General features: G+C 47.5%; 1 long non-coding RNA gene and 1 pseudogene across 2 annotated transcripts in view; one reads left to right on the forward strand and one right to left on the reverse strand.

Annotated features, from left to right (window-relative positions):
• The window catches only part of LOC102005231, a 47,391-nt gene extending 37,775 nt beyond the window's left edge, over positions 1-9,616 (reverse strand). The window contains exons 1-3 of one of the 2 annotated variants that reach the window (XR_263001.1): positions 9,467-9,616; positions 8,387-8,507; positions 117-878 (exon numbers count right to left, since the gene is read on the reverse strand). This is a non-coding gene — a long non-coding RNA (uncharacterized LOC102005231). Of the gene's footprint in view, positions 1-116; positions 879-8,386; positions 8,508-9,466 lie in introns of those variants that run through there. The other variant, XR_001236482.1, reaches the window with a different exon arrangement.
• Positions 9,617-15,088: 5,472 nt separating this feature from the next.
• Positions 15,089-16,168, forward strand: LOC102010777 (annotated as a pseudogene).
• The last annotated feature ends 338 nt before the right edge of the window (positions 16,169-16,506 follow it).

Here is a 16,506-nt window from a genome sequence, read left to right on the forward strand (position 1 = left end):
TGCCATTATATCATTTAATTCAATCTCTGTATTCACTCTGAACACAAAGAACATAATTGTGGATTTTTTCTTGCAAAGTATCCTGAAGATATAGTGTGATCATCCTGTACACAATCCAAGATTAAGTTGATAATAAAAAGGAATTAGACCAAATATTAGCATAGACTGTCTCAGTAGGTATTTCCTTTATAAAAGTAGCATACTATATTTGCAGTGGCCTATTAGGATTTTGATCATCTCTGTGGCTTTGATGCCAATTGAAAGTCATTAAGTGATTCAACAAACATCTACCGTACTGAGCTCTGATTACGTGCCAGGTATTATGCTAGCGCTCGAGAAGCAGCAATAAACAAGTCACACCAGGTTCCTGCTTTCCTGATCCTCTTATGGCAATGACTGGCAGGCAGGACACAAAGCAGTAAAAAACAAGTGAACAGGATCGCTTCCGATGGGGATAAAGGTTGTGAAGAAAATCCACAGGGAGGTGCGCAGGGGAAAACTTACAGGAGCTGGTCAAGGGAGGCTTCTCTGAGTGGAGGGGAGACACAGCCTGAAACTTCAGGCCAGAGAAATATCTAGTGCACACTGAGTCATTTCTGAAGGTGATAAATCAGCAGTTTTATATCCGAAAACCCAGCACAGTGTGACGCCGTGGTCAAGTATGTTTCTGTCCTTTATCCATTGTTTCCTCCGTGGTTCTCAAGACCTGGTCCTAGCGCAGATATGATGATCACGTGTGGAGGGTCAGGTGTGTGAATCCAGCTTCGCTTGCTCCTCAGAGCAGCACTGACAATGATGAATCATTCTTTTTTTCTTTTTTGGTTATCTTTTTCTTTTAAAAATAATTCACTTTGTTTTGCACATCACAGGATAGATTTCTAGTGTGAGAACAAGGGTACAGTAAGAACAAAAATGTTTCCCCTCCCCAGTCATCTTTACTTTCACCAATACAGGAAATCCTTATGAAACATTAGCAAGTGACTAACAGGTATCAAACCACTGAATCTAAAAGTTAACGCATAATCTGTGATGGCAGAATTATCCTCAAGGAAAGGTTTTAATTTTTTGAATACAGAAGAGTTTAAGAGAATCATTTTTGAACAAACAAAAACCCCTGATTCCCGGTTTTAAGGTATAGATGAGTACTACACTGGCAGCTGCAGAGATCTGAAACTCTCTAAAATTTCTTTAGAAAATAGGATTGGAATTCCTTCTTTTAAAATGATGATCCTGTGGAATGCTTTTACTTCTATTTCACCTAACATTATAACAGTAAAACATTGACAGGAATGTTGATGACAGCTTAACAATGCTGGATTCAGGACATTTACAGGTACACTTTTCTTAAAAGTCCTACAGGCTTATTGACTAAGGCTAGACAGCAATTCATATGATCCTATTTGGTGCATTTTCTACCATGGTCCAAGATCATTACATGGAGACAGCCAAAGACTGAGCCCCAACTTTCAGGAAAAAAAGACCCCAAAGAAGAAGAAAATCGAGGTGGCTACTTGGTCCTCCCTCCCCTAGTTGGTAATTTGTATCTGACCGGGGAAAACAAAAGGTGGAAAATACAGACCGCAACACATTGAAGGACTTGGAACAAGTTGGCGGAGAGCGACACCGTACAGAGTAAGGTCACCGGGCGTGGGATGGCAAGGGCGCTGCACTGACAGGGCATCCGCGCGACCAAGGGCTGGAGCGTCTGGTGGTGTCACTCCCTCAGACTCTAGGGTGTCTGTATGCGGTAATAAATAGATCAGTTATGTAATAAGGCGGTGTGTTGGATATGCACTCGTCCTGTGGGTGAGCCACCACAGAGACACGATGCCACACACCTTCTTGAAGTGTTCCTGTGTTTTGTTTGCTCTGTTTGTTTTCAAGGCTATCCAGGCTAACTCTTCCCAGGATGTCCTTGGAGAGAAGAGTGGTCCGCTGAGGCTGGTTTGCTTAACCTCTCCTTTATCAAGAGATGATGACTGGCTTTAAAGAAAAATAAAGCTGAAAGTTGTCTGATTTTTATTTTTTCCCTTTTGGTTGCATCATTCTGAGTGTTTTCACATAAACAACAAAAAATCACAACCAAAAAAAACCCCAAACAAAAGTTTTTGATGCACCCAGTTATGAAGAATCATTCTCAGATTACTATCTAGGGTATTAGATGCCTTTTCTGTTCTGAGCATATCCTTCATTCTACAGGATTTTTAATTAAGTTTTGAAAATGGGTGTTGAGTACCTATAAACTATAAGTTTAGAATATTAAAGTTTGTTATTCTACTAAAGAATCATTACATTCCACCAAGTAGACTCTTCACAAACTGAAGTCTGAACAGTTCAAAGACTGCAAAAACAGCTGGGACGCTTGGTGTGTAGAATTTTGCTCCCAAATACGGTCCACACACCTGGCATGGCAGCACATGGCTGTAATCCCAGCACCCGGGAGGCTGAGGCAGGAGGGTTACTGAAAGACATAGTGAATTCAAGCCCAGCCCAAGCAGCATAGCAAGACCCTGTCTCTAAAAAGCAAACCAAAAGAAAAAAACAAAGCAAGTAAGACAGTCAATGTGGATCCCCACCCATCCCCCATAGCGATTCTGGTCAGAAGTCTCTGCCCCTTTCAGAGAAGAAAACAAACCCATCCAGATCTGGGGACACACCATCTCTAAAATATTCCTCCAAGTTTATTTCCAGAAGCCTTTTTCTCTTCCTCTCTCCGGGCTATTTGTGCAAACTCTTCTACTCAGCTGATCTAGGCACAAGCCCAACCCTTAAGCAAATTTCTCGCAACAGCCACAAAAAAATTACTTGCACCAAATATTTCTGCAGTTCAGTCACCTCGGTGCAGGCCTGCGCCCCAGGACAGGGAGGAATCCCACCCTGAGGACACCCACAGCCTCCCGCCTCTCCCCAGGCGCTCTCCCAAGTTGCTGCCAGATTGCTCCCTTTGTCTCAGAAACTTTCGGCCCACACCCTCTGCCCCTCCGAGCCTCTCCTGCGCTCCAATCTCTTAGGGTATTTTTCAGAGTAAATACATTTCCCTTTCTAAGAGGGATTTTCATGCCAACTGTTAATAAAATAGCATTCCTCTGCCCTATTGCACCCATTTTTTATATTGGAGCGGCTTCCCGTGTTAGAAAAGCCGGCCGGCGATTTCATGTACTGTAACTTTTACCAAAAATAAAATAGTTGAAAACAGAGTGGAACCACAGGGAGGAGGGCGCAGAGGCGAGGAGCTAACAAGTGGTTTTCCGCCTTTGCTCAAAGGGGGACCTTGACCCGGTGGCTCGGCACGCAGGCTTTCAAAGCCAAGCTACCTAAAAGAGCAATCCCTTTCACTTTCTAGTGGATTGCGTTTTGCTACAAACTGTACAGGGCTTCTAATACATTTCTTTCAAATCGCAGAAGATAGCCATAGGGTTTTGCGCTTTCCGGCCCTCCCCTCTTAATTTGAAGGATTGCCACACACAGGATGACATCACCAATTCCTTAGTTGCTCTACTCCGCCCCGCTTAGGTTGGGTTGTGAGAAATGCATTTATCTGGAAGCCACAGAAATCTTCTAAGTACAGGGTGGTTTACTGAAACAGCAGGAGCTAGCGCCTTCGGGATACTTTGTTTACATAACATAATGAAATCTGCTTCCTTTGAATGTGACAAGTAAATACAAGTGAAGGAAAGTCAACTGTCATTTTTTCATGGAACATTTCGTGGAAATCTGAAGTTTCACATCATTACACGTTCCTTGGCTGAGGTGATAATGGCGTGAAACTGTTTTATGGGATTGAAAGGGAGGTAATTTTACATAATTGGGGGATGTGATTATTCCAATATTTATGAGTAATTTTTCAAACCCGCTTAGAATGAATTCACCTGGTGTACACTCCCATGACCGAGACCCGTGATCCTTGCTTGACTCCTGTTTCTCCTTTCTTCTGCCTCATCGTAATCACATTTCATCATCACAGTGCTTATTAATAAAATTCAGTTCCTGCCATCTCCCTACAATTAAATGTTCCTGCAAAAGCATGGTATGACAACCTGAACGACCTCTGCAGCCAGTCTCACAGCTCCTCTCAGGCAGACATGGAGAAGTTGTACTGTTTTCTTGTCAGGGGCTCAGGTCCAACCCAGCTCCTTGCACATGCTGAGCTCACACTCTACCGCTGAGCTACAGCCCCTGCCCCAGTTTACTGTTTTTAAAGCAGTTCCCCTTAGCAAATGCTCGATTTATGAGGCCTTTCTGAGATAATAATAGAAGCTTGCCTAATTAATTTTCTGTCTGCCTGTTTGACCACTGTGAGCACCGCATTGAAAAGCAGGAAGAAACAGAAGCAACTGTTTTCTCACCAACGGGTTCAGAACTTCATCTGATTTGCAAACTGTTAATCTCATTCGCCCGGCTTCCCTAGCAGCTTCATAAAACTCAGGTGCCCAGGGAAGATGCCAGAACAACAGGATCCAATCTAGCTGGTACTTGTTCAAAAAATGAGGTGACATGTGGATGTGTGAGATATGCTTTGGAGAAATGCACCATGGATTTATTTTTAGGACAGCAGAGCCTTCAAACAATAAACCTGACACCTGACAATGCCTTCAAAGAGAACTGCTGAGTTCTCAGATTTCCAGGACTCCAGAGGGTCAATTGCAGTACACCGGGTATTGTTTAAATGCAGCCCCATTTCACTAATACTTACTAAACATCTACTCAAAAGAGAAATCCTGAAGGCCACAAGACAAGTAAAACAACCCTTTCCCTCAGGAAACATTTCTTCATGGAGGGCCGAAAGGGTGGCAGCAGTGAAAATATCTAATAAGTCCTGGGAATTTGCCACGTGTCAGTTGCTCTGCATCCGTTACTTCTACAATCTTCATGACAACCGCAAAAAGTAAGGACTGTTGCTAATCCCGATTTACAGATGAGGAAATGAGAAAAGTAAATAACGTGCAAGGCCAGAGACAGACCAGGGGTGCAGCTGAGACTCAGACTCACACGCCCCGGCACCTTAGTGAAGCACACCGGTGCTCCGGTGCTCCAACAGAACTGGGAGTCAGCCTGAGCAGAAGTGGAGAACCGAGAGCCGCTGAGCTGAGAGACGTTCTGAGAGGCCTGGAAGCCTGTGATAAGTGGCAACCCTGAGGACTTCCCTCCGCATCACACTGTCCTCTTCTGAATGTCTGCTTTGTGTTTTATTCTTGTTCTTCAACCCATCGAATCTCAGCATCATTCTCCTTATCAGTTGACTTTTATTGTTTTGCTGAGAAACTAGCCACAACCAGGGGAAAAAAAAAATACCAGGCAGTCCAAGACTGCATGAGCCAGCCTCTCCCAGCTATCTCCGTGTCCATGACCCCGGCTTCTGCTGCACTGCATGAACTCTCCGCGCTCTTACCCAGCGCTGGCCCCCACTGCACACCGGATCCAGGCTCCCTCACCTACTCAGGGAAACTCAAGACATGGCTTCAGCAAATGTCCCCTCCCCCCGGGCTTCAGCCATCATTCTCATCACCACCACCGTCTCCTGCCTCTGTCTGCTATACTGACCCTTTAAGACACCTCCACATTCCAGTCCCTCATAAGGGCAAAGCTCTGCACTACAGGACTATCCTGCAGGGTGTGCTGGCATACACCTGCATTCCAGCCTGCCTCCAGGAGGCTGAGGCAGAAGGACTGCAAATTTGAGGCCAGCCTGGGCAACTTAGTGAGAACTTGTCTCAAAATTTAAACATGAAATAAAATAGAAAGGGCTAGGGACTTAGCTCAGCCCTCCCTGGGCGAATTCCTTGGTGGACAGGGTTACTTCCCGGATGACCCTGGGTCCCTTCCTCATGCAAAAAAAAAGAAAAAAACTAAATCAGCTCATGATGCTTTGTTCAGAGCCGCCCAGCAGCTTCGTGCCTCATTCAGAACTAAATCTTTAGAACGGAGGACAAGGGACTCGCCTCCTCCTAACCTCACCTCTCCTCCTGCCACTCCTTATGGTCCAGCCACACAAACTGCCTCTCTACCCCGTGCTCCCAGGAAGCCCACTCCCCCTCCATGGACTTTGTCCTGCCCAGTCCTTTGGCCTCAAAATTTCTCTACAATCAAGTTTTTCTCAAATTTCATCTTTCAAGGGACATTATTCCCCAAAAGTTATCCCCCAAAGTTTGCTTTCTGTTACCTAGCTCTATTTTGATTCTTAGAACTTACTGCCCGCAGAGATGGATACCTGACTGCTTCAGACGCTCTGCAGAGACCTGCTGACCTGACAGAAAGGCGCCCATCGGGCGTTTCTAAGTCAGGCAAGAGCCAGGTGCTGTTTCATGAGTGCGTCACCAGAGCAGTGTCCACAGCAGGTCCGAGTGCACGAGAGCCTGCAGTCAGGGGCGGCCACTGGCGGGCAGCCACAGCTCAGACCCTCACCAGCCCATGCGCAGGGGCCGCGGAAACAGACTCCAGAAACCGGCCTGTTGGCAAACCTGTGCGGGTCACCTACTTGTACCTAAAAGAGCTGCCCATTCTTCCCATGACAGTCCTTCTATCACGTTCCCCGGGAAATGTATTTCTTTGCAAAAAAGTCAGAGACGTCAAACCTGAAATGTAATAACTCCCAAGACACTAGACAAGATATTACAGTATCTGGCTGCACTGTCTTCGGTCACATTCCCCACGGTTCCCAAGACCGGATCCCCCACGTGCCCCGCTGTGTGGGAGCAAGGCCAGGTTGTATCGTCACCGGGGCGCTAACACCCAGGTCAAAGTAGGGGCCATCTGCACGGAACTTTGTCCTGGGATCTTCCCTCCATGCCCTCATCATCTCCATGTAAAATTCTCCTAGCCAACTGGGTAAGGTCTAATTTAAATGAAATCCCTCTTTGAAGATTTCTCTGACCATATCAGCCTGTCTTTGAGCACAATATGGTTGGGGTTTCTATCTCCAAATTTGTTAACATCAAATTTAACATCACAACATGCTGGCCACTAAATATGTCACATACGTTAGGTGTTTTTTATGATACTAGAGTTTGAACCTAGGGTTTCTGCATGCTTGGCAAGCACTGTACCACCGAGCTACCTCCCCAGCCATGCACGTGATCTTAACTCCTGAACTTAACACTTTAAGAAGTCCTGTTTGACCCCTAATACTATGGCAATGAACTTGTCCTTTATCATTTATTCTAAGATGCACCCCATCCTATTGCTACATAATGGGTCTGTCCCCACGTAATCAAACACTGTCATTGGCTTTCCCCTCCCTTTGAGACAGGGTTTGAAACAGGGTCTCATTATCTAGTTTAGGCTGGCCTTGAACTCACTATGTATCCTAGGATGTCCTCAATTTCAAGGTGATTCTTCTGCCTCAGCCTCTTGTGTGCCGGAACTATAGGTGTGCGCCACCACACCCAGCTTGTAATTGTCTTTTTTAAAGATCCCACTAGTTATAAGCTAATTAAAACCACAGATGTTCTTATTCAAGGTTATAGCTCCAAATGAAAGAGCACATAACATATGAAAATGAGCAATAATAACTGAATGACTGAATAGAGCTAGCAGTGGATTATCTCTGATACAAAGGCCACATCACGCTACACTTAAACCCTGTAGCATCTAAGGATTGTCTTCCTTTTATGTAGAGATATATTTTACAACTCGGCTAAAGGTACTTCATCATACTGTCCTAACAAAATCTTTCTTGAGTTTTAATCAAAAGTACTTTCTTATTCACCTACTTTCATTCAAATATTCACCGGGCGTCTATCCTGCGCCGAAGTGAAGTAGAATGGGGACGCCGCTGAGGCAGGCAGCTGGGCTCAAAGCACAGGAAGACAGAATTTCCACACAAATATTTACACGGCAATAGATCGCCCTAAGGGTTCAGCAGGAAAGACCCATAATGGCCGATATGACTGCAGAAAGTGCCGAAAGACTCAGGTGGGAGCTCCTGGGAGGTGAGTGGCGTCACAGTGATCACGTGAGGGTCAGTCGTGGCGTGGAGGCCAGGCTCCCTTTGGTTTGGCCACGCGCGCCTCGCCTCGCTTTTCCTTTGCTGTTGCTTTGAGCCGGGTCTCACTATGTTGCCCAGGCTTATCTCAGCTGAACTTCTGAGCTCAAGTGACCCTCCTGCCTCAGCCTCTCAGGTGGTGGGGAAGGCGGGTGTGTGCTACCACACCTGGCTCAGAGCCAGGCTTTGAATCTCAGTGTCCAGCTTTAAGTCTTTAATCACTTAGCACTGTCCCTTTCGATGGGCAGCTCCTCAGTGTTTTATCCTAGCATTTTAAGCCTGAAGATACCAGCTGACTTACACACACACACACACACCCATTTCCGCGAACTAAGAAATGAAAAGCGTTATTCAAAAAAAAAAAGAGAGCCCAGCATTTCCCTGCCCCGCCCCAGCGTCATGTACCTGCCGGTTCCGAGCAGAGGGTTTGGACGGCTGGTTCATCCTGATAGTCAGATTTGCCTCTTACGCAGTTGAAGCCTGCTCCCGAGCCACCTCCTGGCAACTTCGGCAGCGAAAATGAACTCTGTGAAGCAGAAACGTTATTAGTCACGTTCTAGCCCAGAGATTTTAACTGTCCTGTGCTCCAAAATTGTCAAGATTTGATTTTTCACCATGGCCCTTGTTTGAGAGGTAAGGTTCCCAGCATCTTCAGTGTGGGTGATTTCCAAATATCAGGACTAATTACTGCATTGGTGGGAGGCCTTTGTTAACTTATTCATTTATTTATTTTTTTGAGTTAGGGTCTCACTGTGCAGTTCATGCCGGCCTGGACTCACTACGTAGGCCAGGATGGCCTCGAACTCAGGGGTGTCCTCCTGCCTCAGCCTCTCCGGTGCTGGGATTACAGGTGTGCGCCACCACGCCCGGCTATTAAATTTAATCCTCAAATAAACGTAAGGTTTTCAGAATTAGCTTAAACCCTCGTTAGATAAACGCGGTAACAGGAATCTTAGAGCTCATGCAGTTCAGGCCTCAGCCTTGACACTCAGGTCACTTCTGACTTTCAGGCCAATTCAGATGGAGAAAGGCAGGTAATTAGCTCACGCAAACAAACATACTGACACCTGATTTTACAATGAAGAGAAACAAGTTAAAGAAATGAGTCCTAGGAACAAAAAATAAATGCCAGTAAAGCCTAGGGGCAGAGTCCATAGGCCTCAGTCTCAACAACTTCCGTTTTTAACATGGGCACATTTTCTCAGATAACAGGGTCCAAACCAGGGCTGCAGCCGAACGCGTCCTGCCTTCCACACTGCTTGGCCTGCCCCCTCCCGCTTGGTTGCTCTTTAGAACAACCCAGGGGATGGTTCTTTGCAGCAGCAAAGTGTGTGGCCGCTTGGGTTCTTGCTGTACCCCAGGAAGGAACGGCAGTGAGAAAGAGGGAAAAAGAGACAAGAGACAAAGAGCTGGGATCAGGCGAAGGTCCTCGCTCCCGAGCGGAGAAGAAGACCTGCCCAAGACCAGCAGAGCATTTATTCATACTCTCGAGAGGTTGGCTGATTTCGCCTCGCTGCCCACAATCAGTTAACAAGCTGCAACGGCTCGTCCCCGTGCTCTGAGGAGCCCCTGTCCTCGGGCTGGCTTCGTCCTGCGCGTGTAACTACTCTCCAGCTTCAGCCGCTCCGACAGCCCCTGTGGGCTGCCGGTTCTTTTCTACAGAGAAGAGGAAGCGCCCAAAAGGTGCCCCTGGTCAACCCCGCCCTCCCTTTCCCAGCGCCACCTCCCGGTACCGCAAGGAGCAGACCCAGTTTGGTCAGCGTTTAGGCCTGGACTTTCACTCCCTGTGTGGCCTCGGGTGTGGTACAGTACTGAAGCTCCCTCTGCCTCAGTTTCCTGACAAATAAAACCTAGACAATACCCCATAGGACTGTCACATAGAATTTAACTAACTTTGTGTTTAAAAATTCTTGTGCCAGCGACATTGTAGCATCCAGGAAACCATAACCCTTCCACCACCCTAACTGCCTGTACTCCTGACACTTTCCCCTCTCAGACATCTCCCCCGTTTGCTGTGTGGAGAACAGTGCTCTCGGTCACAGCACCTGCTCCGGCCTCCTCCTCGCTCTCCCTCATCGGCCGCCCTGTGCTCACAGCCCCGCTGATCTGACCCCGCCGCGGCTGCCGCCCCCCGCTGCTTTTGTGCGTTTTATCTTTGATAATATTATTTACGTAATATATTTATTTAATGATATATCTAAGCAACCTACAGTTCTGTAGCCCCAGTTTATAACGCAGTCATCTGATCCTCCTCCTGTTCTTGTGAGATGGAAAGACGGGCATGGTTCTGCCTCACTTTACGTGAAGAATTGGAGGATCTGAGGGATGATGGGCTTTACCCGCAGGCACCCTGAGAGAGGCAGAGCTGGGGTGAAGCCCAGTCTCCTACCATGAGTGAGACCCCTCATGACAGATATTCGTCACACGCAAACTGTGCACCAGGCAGCATTCTAGATCTGAGGACACATCAGACGCCAAACAAAGCAGTGTCTCCTCCTCAGGGAGCTCCTATTTTAGTTACCACAGATCACAATATGCGATATAACAGCCATCACTGAATCCCTACTACCTTGATTAGTGAAACTGTATCGTTATTATTGGTTTTTATTATTTTTGACTCTCTTTAATGGTTTGATAAGTCTTGCATTCTTACATCTGGTGATCTGAGCAACTTCGTTGAAAATAACAATATGTAATGTAACAACCACTCTTAACTTCCTATCACCTTGTTTTGAAATTCTGTATTGTTTTTATTGCTTTTGTGTTGTTTTGTTTTTGTCTTGGGTGTTGTTATCTTGTTTTCTTTTCTTTTTAAAATAAAAAAAGCTTCGGTGTGAAACCTCATATCATTTTTAATGTTCTTGCTTTGTTTTGTTTGTATTTTGCTATTGTTCTTCATTTTTACTATTCTCTTTAAAATAAAAAAATCACTCAAAAAATTAAATTAAATTAAAAAATAAAACTAAATAAGTAAACTAATTACATAATACATAATTTCTGGTGCCAGAAAATTATAACTGTTATGAAAAATAATAATAATAGGCTAGACATAGTGGAGCACGCCTGGAATCCCAGCACTTCAGAAGCTGAGGCAGGAGGATCGCTGTGAATTCAAGGCCAGCCTGGGGTACTTGCTTCAGCAACACATATACTAAAAAAAAACGCCATCCTGGGCTACATAGTGAGTTCAAGGCCAGGCTGAACTACGTAGGAAGATCCCGCCTCGAAGAACAACAACAACCACATAATAATAATAACAAGTTCAGCAGATGGAAAGAATGAAAGAGCAGGCTGTTAGACAGGTGGTCAGAGAAGATGTCTCTGGAACAGGGACCTGGTCAAACTGAGGCAACGAGTCATGTGAACACTCATAGAGGAAGCATTCCAGGCAGCACTCTGGACCGCGAGGAGGGAGGCCCTGAAGCAGGGGTGTGCGTGGTATGTGCATTGAACACTAATTTCGCTGCTGATGATGAAGTGTTACTGGAAAGAAACATCCTGTGATCCCAGAACTTCTGGAGCCTGGGTGAAGCGCAACCTCGAGTGAATTCTAACACACAGTTTTACTGAGCATCTGCAACAAGCGAAAGTGTACTGCATTGCACAATGTTATTCAACCATGGAAACCTTTCCTTCAGAAGCATCTCTGGGGATTCCTATTGCACAGAACACTCTGGAAAATGCCACACCACGCCCTGCGTCCCGTGGAAAGAGGAAGCTGGGCTAAAAGCTAGAACTTCAGGCGCTCTGTGAACCGGTGGAAGACACGAAAGTGTCTCCAGGCTGTGGCTGGCCGCACCTATCCACGAGTGCCAGTGTCCAGTCCGTCCTGTTTCTCCTCAGCTCTGCGCACCTCCCCGAGGGCCCTGTTTCCTGTCTGGAGCGCTGCTGATTTCCGTGATTGAACCCCGGCTAGCTGGCTGTTGACTCTCCACAGTGGTCTCCTCTGGGGAGTGGAAACAGGGCAGGGCAGGGCAGGGCCTACAGAAATCTGCAGAGGCGGCTCCGCCCTGTTCGTGAATGGGAGACAGGGCAGAGGCGGAAGGGGGCTTGCACTGTCCCGAGCAAAGCACGGGAAGCCTCCCCTCCAGGCCTGAGCGGAAATCCAGCTCAGGCTTTGTCGCTCACGCTCTGCTCCCCAGCTGCCACGGGTATCTCTAGAAGTGACAGAGCTGTAGGCAGGTGGGGGCCTCGGCCGGAGGAAGATTGCCAGCTGTGAAGAATGCGATCGCCGCCTGACTTGGGAAGAATCCCCAAGCCTTCTGAAAGCTATGAAGCCAGGAAATGAGTGGGAAGCAGCTGGAGCGGGCCAGGCCAGGCTGAGGGCCCAGCAGCAAGCGAGAGGGGAGCGGCAGCGCGCTGACCTCAGGGAGCCCGGCATGTGGGGGCCGGTTACTCCGGAGCAGGCAGTGAGGGCTGAGCAATGTCCCTGGACGTCGCTCTGCAGGCGTGGACGGTCCCATCGGGAGAGTGCAGAAGAAGCCACCCACTGGCTTTTATACAAATTAACGACACAAATCCAGGATAATTCTGGATGTAGCTTAACCCTGCATTACGTACACGGTCGAGTATGACACTAAATGCATTATTTCTTCAGGGCTTTCAAAGGAATCCTACAGAAGAGCTGATGAAACGCTTGACCACGGACTAACAAACACGCCCCGGATAAAATTAAACTGTTTTTACTGGGACGCCTCATCTGAGGGGCTAAAAACATTATTTCAGGATTATGAACTATACACAACTAAGTCATTCTACAAACAGCAGCAGATGCCCAGTACCCTGAGCCAGAATTTGTAGGCATCTTCTCTTCACATGCTAGAAGAAATAACACTAATGATGACAAAAGTATTATAATCTTTATTAAGTGCTGACAACTTGCTCGGGCCAGACACTTTATATGCAGTATTTAAAATAGTCACCATACATCAGCATTGCCATGTGTGTCCGGTAATCTACTTGTCAACCCGACTGGACTCAGAGACTCGGGGAGCGGCCTGGGTCAGAGGGGTGACAGCTCGCTGGATTCATCCCCAGGTGCCCAGCTGAGTGTGCTGTGCGGGGCTGCGGCTCCGCTGGAGCTGGGCCCCTGGGGGCGTGGCTTGGAAGGTGCATGCCCCCACCCCCCTTCCCAGGTGCCCAGCTTCTCAGCCACCGTAAAGTGAGCTTCGGCCATGATGCTTCTGCCTTAAAGCCAGGCAACTACGGACTGAGACCCTGAAACTGTGAACCAAAACCAACCTTTCCTCCCTGAAGCTGCAGGTGTCAGGTGTTCTGTTCCAGCCACAGGGAAGCTGGTCAGTACCCTATGTCTGTTTGACAGGTGAAGAGGGGGAGGGTCCAGTGCCACGTGGTTAATTAAGCAGCTGGTCTGGGACGCACACCCCGGTCTCTTTGCCTTAAAAGGCAAACCCTGTTTTTCTTGTCACATGCTCCTGTGACATAGATAGCACCACAGGGTAACTAGAACAGGGGAGTTAAAGGGCAAGAGAACGTTACATTTCTTCCCTGTGTACCATCCTCCCACTAACGATTTATAAAATACAACCATCCTCAGTACTGCAGGGGATTGGTTCCAGGCACCCTGTGGACACACAAATCCAAGGCTTCTCAGGCTCCATATATTAAGTATTGTTTGCCTAAAAGCTGTGCATACCTTCCTCTCAACTGTCTCTAGTATTTCTACCTAATACAGTGTAAATGCTATATAGTCATTCTACTGTGACAATAAAGTCTATACATGTTTAATATAGGTGCAGGGTTTTTTCCAAATATTTTCCACCTACAGTCCATTGAATTTGTGCAGCTGCAGGCATGGAGGGTAAGCTGTGCATTTTTAATTTCTTCTTTACCAGATGCTGGTAAGATCAATATATATTTATGTGGTACTTTAAAAGAACTAGAAAGCAAATGATAGATTTTTTTTAAAAGAATTATCATTCTATGAAATAAATGGGACATAAATCTGGACTGATTCAGCTACTCTTAGACACCTCCACCAGGCTCGCTCAAACGTTGGTAGCTTCATGTTAGACACTTACGTGAAGCAGCTAGGTTAGCGCTTCGTATCTGACCTTAAAAACAATCACAGAAGCATAGTGAATAGCCTAACAGCCTCTGAGAAACTTGAGGTTCTCATTCTTCCCTATGTCTCAAACTACTCTAATTCTGAAGACCCTTTCAGCAGCATACAACAACGCAGAGCTGGGTATGGTGGAGCATGCCCGAAATACTAGCTATTTGGGAGGCTGAAACAGGAGGATCCTAAGTTCAAGGCCAGCCCAGGAAACTTAGTGAGACCCTGTCTCCACATTTAAAAATAAAAATGTCTGGGAACGTAGCTCAGTGCTTCCTGGGTTCAGTCTGCAGTACTCACACACAGAAGCAGTGCAGTAACTATCCCGTCGTGCTCTGCAAGTCTGTGTGAACTTCATGGATCCCTTTTTCTGCTCCCTCCAACATACATCGCCTTCCCAGAGCCATGTCATTCCCATTCTTAACCCAAGCTGAACTAAATCCTTTCTGTTTAATATTTTACTTTAATAAAATATTCATTTCATTCATAAGCCTACTACTATGTGCCAGCCACATATTCCCACAAAGAAATAAGAGAGAGAAATCATCTATTGCCATTGTTTATGTAGTTTGTCCCTGTTGACAAGACTTTCACCTACATGCCATCACAATATACAACCAAGCCTGAAAATAATGCACAGCACCTTGACCACAGGGATCTCTTGACTCGTACGTAATTCAAATAACTCCCCAGGGTTGCTTAGGTAAGTTAGCTTTAAAAAGAAGTATCTGTATAGAAAGGTCAAAGAGACAACATCCTTAGTTACATTAGTACAATATACATAACGACATTCATAATCATATGTTAGAAAGAATGAAGCAATATAAAAACTTTTTCTGGCGGTTCCCATGACCCTCTCTGGCAGCTGGTCACACGGTGAGGGGGTGGTGAGGCCCGCAGCCTGCATCTATGGAGCAGCTGGTAGCGTCCAGCTGGGCCAAACTCCAGTGATGGCACCACGGGAAACAACACTGGGCCTGACACTGGGCCGCCCCACAGCTCCTGGCCTGAGGGTGTCCCCTGATCCGAGAATGGCTACCTCTCGAGACGAGCCAGGGGCTGAAACCGGTGGTGGCACCTATGGGACTAGGCACGGGGCCCATGATCCCTCAGCGGCCACTGCGTGGCCCTCACGGGTGTGCGAGCCCCCCGTGGAGGAGAGCTGGAGGAGCGTAAGTGAGGTGGTACCCATCAGCAGTGCGTGGGGTGGCCTGACTCAGACGGCGGGAGGCATTCGACCATCCCAGGGTTGTCTGTGCCACTTCCGGGAGATCAAGGTGGCCGCAGTGTTTGAGCATGTAGACCAAGACCTAAGGATGGATCTGGACAAGACGCCTCCACCAGGCTCGCCAGCTGAAACCATCAAGTACCTGATCCACTAGTTTCTAAGAGGCATAGATTTCCTTCACGCCAACTGAATCGTTCACCGAGACCTGAAACCAGAGAACATTCTGGTGACAAGTGGTGAGACGTCAAGCTGACAGGCTTTGGCCTTGCCGGAAGCTACAGCTACCAGATGGGCCTTACACCAGTGGTGAGTGAAAAGATGGTGGCCACATGGGTTCTGGTTGGGGGTGGGAGAGTGACCGCTCAGAGCAGTTGAAAAGTCCTTGTTTTACAACGTGGGCCAAAGAATTACAATTCACAGTAACCAGGACGGCCCTCCCCGGCCCTGACTGCTCCCTTTAGGTGGTTACACTGAACGCTTCTGCAAGCTACACACACCCGTGGACAGGTGGCGTGCTGGCCCTATCTCTGCAGAGATGTTTCGTCGAGAGCCTCTCTTCTGTGGAAACTCTGAAGCTGACCAGTTGGCCAAAACCTGTGACCTGACTGGGCTGCCTCCAGAGGATGACAGGCCCTGAGATGTGTCCTCACCCCAGGAGGCTTTTCCTCCGAAGGCCTCGCCCGGCGCATTCGGTGGGACCTGAGATGGGGGAGTCTAGGGCACAGCTGCCGCCAGAAGTGCTGACGCTTCACCCACACAAGCAAGTCTCTGCCCTCGGAGTCCGCAGCTCGCTCGCCTACAGGAGGAAGAGGGCGACCCTCAGCCAGCCGTGGAGTGGCTGCCGCAGAAGGCGGGAAGCTGCCGTTTCCCTCCGGGCGCCTGAGTGGAGAGGAACCCCACTGGAAGGGGGCACTTCTCTGAGGCTGTGGCGTCCTGCAGCCGTTCACAGAGAACACTTGGCTGCCTCAGTGACATTCCCCACCACTCTCCTCTCAAGGCACACCCTTCCCTTGCCCCGCTTCTCTACTCTGAGGGGTATATCCCCCCTTGCCTTGATACTGCTCCTTTTTATATGCAGGAAGACAAAACAAGACAAAAGTGAAGAAAAAAATTTCACAATAATTTTTATAAACAGGCTCCATACTATACCCATAGATTTGAAATATTGGGGCTGGGGATTTAGCTCAGCGGCGCAGCACCTGCCTGGCAAGTGCAAGGTCG

Source organism: Chinchilla lanigera, unplaced genomic scaffold (assembly GCF_000276665.1).
Source record: "Chinchilla lanigera isolate Chin_1 unplaced genomic scaffold, ChiLan1.0 scaffold00057, whole genome shotgun sequence".
Taxonomy (NCBI): domain Eukaryota; kingdom Metazoa; phylum Chordata; class Mammalia; order Rodentia; family Chinchillidae; genus Chinchilla; species Chinchilla lanigera.